A 4,037-nucleotide genomic window follows, 5' to 3' on the forward strand; every position below is an offset into this window, starting at 1 on the left:
AAAGGATATTTGTCTATATTCTTTTCTATAAGCTTTAATAAAGCATAAACCACCTTGGCTCAGTCCCACATGGCCCCAAATCCACCTTGTGCTCTAGAATAAATATTATTCTAAATCAGGGGTATTTTTATTTTTAGAGATTCCAAATTCAAAGGCCTCAGCGTTAAGTTAGGCTGGCTTCTGGCCCCACTCTTGGAACAGGTTCTACTTATTATCCTGTGTCAGGAGACCTGGGCGCTAGAGTAGACATAAGTTGTTTTTGAGTGCGTAAAACACAGGAGGCTATGAGGAATATTCTAGTATTATAATCATTTTACAAACAAGAAAGGTGAGGCTTAGATTAAGTAACCTGTTCAGAGTCACACAGCAAGTAAGCAGTGGTTCAAGGACTTGAATTCAACCAGTCTGACTCACAGGGTGTCCTAGGATTGTTGCTGTTGTTGTTGTTAGGCGTCATCGAGTTGGTTCCACCCCATAGCGATGTTAGGTACCGCAGAACAAAACACTGCCCAGTCCTGTCCCATGGTCACAATCATTGTTATGCTTGAGCCCATTGTTGCAGCCACTGTGTCAGTCCGTCTCATTAAGGGTCTTCCTCTTTTTCGCTGACCCTCTACCAAGTATAATGTCCTTCTCCAGGAACTGATCCCTCCGGATAACATGTCCAAACTATATAAGATGTAGTTTTGCCAGCCTTGCTTCTAAGGAGCATTCTGGTTGTACTCCTTCAAGACAGACATATTCATTCTTTTGGCAGTCCATGGTATATTCAGTATTCTTCTTCCAACACCACAACTGAAAGGTGTCAATTCTTCCTAAGTCTTTCTTATTCATTGTCCAGCTTTCGCATGCATATGATGTGACTGAAAATTCCATGGCTTGGGTCAGGCGCACCTTAGTCTTCAAAGTGACGTCTTTCCTTTTCAACACTTTAAAGAGGCCGTTTGCAGCATATTTGCCCAATGCAATGTGCCTTTTCATTTCTTGACTGCTACTTCCATGGGTGTTGATTGTGGATCCCAGTAAAATGAAATCCTTTACAACTTCAATCTTTTCCCTGTTTATCATGATGTGGCTTATTGGTCCAGTTGTGTGGATTTTTGTTTTCTTTATGTTGAGGAGTAATCCATACTAAAGGCTATAGTCTTTGGTATTCATGTTGAGGAGTAATCCATACTGAAGGCTATAGTCTTTGGTATTCATTAGTAAGTGCTTCAAGTCCTCTTCACTTTCAGCAAGCAAGGTTGTGTCATGTGCATAACGCAGGTTGTTAATGAGTCTTCTTCCAATCCCGATGCCCCGTTCTTCTTCGTATAGTCCAGCTTCTTGGATTATTCACTCAGCATACAAATTGAATAGGTATGGTGAGTGGATACAACCCTGACGCACACTTTTCCTGCCTTTAAACCATGCAGTATCTTCTTGTTCTGTCCAAACAACTGCCTCTTGATCTACGTACAGGTTCCTCATGAGCATAATTAAGTATTCTGGAATTCCCGTTCTTCACAATGTTATCCATAATTTGTTATGATCCACACAGTTGAATGCCTTTGCATAGTCAATAAAACACAAACATCTTTTTCATATTCTCTGCTTTCAGCAGGGATCCGTCTGACATCAGCTATGATATCCCTGATTCCACGTCCTCTTCTGAGTCTGGCCTGAATTTCTGGCAGTTCTCTGTCGATACACTGCTGCAGCTGCTTTTGAGTGACCTTCAACAAAATTCTACTTATGTGTGATGTTAATGATATTGTTTGATAATTTCTGCATTTGGTTGGATCACCTTTCTTGGGAATAGGCATAAATAGGGATTTCTTCCAGTCGGTTGGCCAGGTAGCTGTCTTCCAAATTTCTTGGCATAGACAAGTTAGCACTTCCAGCATTGCAACTGATATTCTGTCACTTTCTGGAGCATTGTTTTTCGCCAGTGCCTTCAGTGCAGCTTGGACTTCTTCCTTCAGTACCATCAGTTCCTGATCATATGCTGCCTCCTGAAATGGTTGGACATTGACCAATTCTTTTTGGTATAGTGACTCAGTGTATTCCTTCCGTCTTCTTTTGATGCTTCCTTTATCATTCAATATTGTCCCCATAGAATCCTTCACTATTACAACTTGAGGCTTGATTTTTTTCTTCAATTCTTTCAGCTTGAAAAATGCTGAGTGTGTTCTTCCCTTCTTTTCTATCTCCAGCTTTTTGCGCGTCATTATAATACCTTACTTTGTTTTCTCAAGCTGTGCTTTGAAATCTTCTGTTCTTTTACTTCATCATTTCTTCGTTTTGCTTTAGATGCTTGACGTTCAAGAGCAATTTTCAGTCTCTTCTGACATCCATTTTGGTCTTTTCTTTCTTTCCTGTCTTTTTAATGACCTCTTGCTTTCTTCTTGTATGGTGTCCTTGATGTCATTCCATAACTCATCTGGTCTTTGGTAATTAGTGTTCAAAATGTGTAAAATCTATTCTTGAGATGGCCTCTAAATTCAGGTGGGATATATTCAAGGCCATACTTTGGCTCTTGTGGACTTGTTCTAATTTTCTTCAGTTTCAGCTTGAACTTGCATATGAGAAATTGATGGTCTGTTCCACAGTAAGCCCCTGGCCTTGTTCTGACTGATGATATTAAGCTTTTCCATCATCCCTTTCCACAGATACAGTTGATTTGATTCCTGTGTATTCCATCTGGTGAGCTCCATGTGTATAGTTGCCATTTATGTTGGTGAAAAAGGTTTTGCAATGAAGTCATTGGTCTTACAAAATTCTATCATGCTATCTCTGGCATTGTTTTTATCACCGAGGCCCTAATTTCCAACTACCAATCCTTCTTCATTGTTTCCAACTTTCAAATTCCAATCACCAGTAATTATCAATGCATCCTGACTGCATGCCCGATCAATTTCAGGCTGCAGAAGCTGGCAAAAATCTTCAGTTTCTTCATCTTTGGCCTTAGTGGTTGGTGTGTAAATTTGAATAATAGTCATATTAACTGGTCTTCCTTGTAGGGGTATGGGTATTATCCTATCACTGACAGCATTGTACTTCAGGATAGATCTTGAAATGTTCTTTTTGATGATGAATGCAACGCCATTCTTCTTCAAGTTGCCTTCCTGGCATAGTAGACTATATAATTGTCTAATTCAAAATGACTAATACCAGTCCATTTCAGCTCATTAATGCCTAGGATATCAATGTTTATGCATTCCATTTCATTTTTGATGATTTCCAATTTTCCTAGATTCATACTTCGTACATTCCAGGTTCCAATTATCAATAGATGTTTGCAGCTGCTTCTTCTCATTTTGAGTTATGCCACATCAGCAGATGAAGGTCCTGAAAGCTTTACTCCATCCATGTCATTAAGGTCGACTCTACTTTGAGAAGGCAGCTCTTCCCCAGTCATATTTTGAGTCCCTTCCAACCTGAGGGGCTCATCTTCCGGCACTATATCAGACAATGTTTTACTGTTAATTCATAAGGTTTTCACTGGAGGATTCTTTTCAGAAGTAGACTGCTGGGGTTCTTCCTAGTCTGGAAGCTTAGCCAAAACCTGTCTGCCATGGGTGACCCTGCTGGTATTTGAATACCAGTGGCATAGATTCCAGCATCACAGCAACATGCAAGCCCCTACAGTACAACAAACTCATAGACATGTGGGGCTTCTAGGATTAGAGTGTTCTTAAACCCAGTTGCCCTTGAGTCTAGCCTGACTCATGGGGATCCCATGTATGTCAAAGTAGACCTGTGCTGTATAGGGTTTTCAATGACTGATTTTTTGGAAGTAGATCACCAGGACCTGAAACTCTAGTGAATCAGTCCTCTATAAGAACACATTGATTTCCTTGGATAGCATGAACACCAGTTTACTCTGGCTATATAAACACCCTGACCTCTTGGTTATATCCTGTCAGGACATCTTAATATCCCAAGACACTCTGATTCCCAGAGCACTCTAGCCATCTAAATTTACCTAGATTCTCCAGTACCTCTGATGTCTTAAGAAAATCTAACCTTACAAAGACACCCTGCCTACCTAGACC

This window comes from Loxodonta africana, chromosome 2 (genome assembly GCF_030014295.1).
Source record: "Loxodonta africana isolate mLoxAfr1 chromosome 2, mLoxAfr1.hap2, whole genome shotgun sequence".
In the NCBI taxonomy this organism is placed as follows: Eukaryota; Metazoa; Chordata; class Mammalia; order Proboscidea; family Elephantidae; genus Loxodonta; species Loxodonta africana.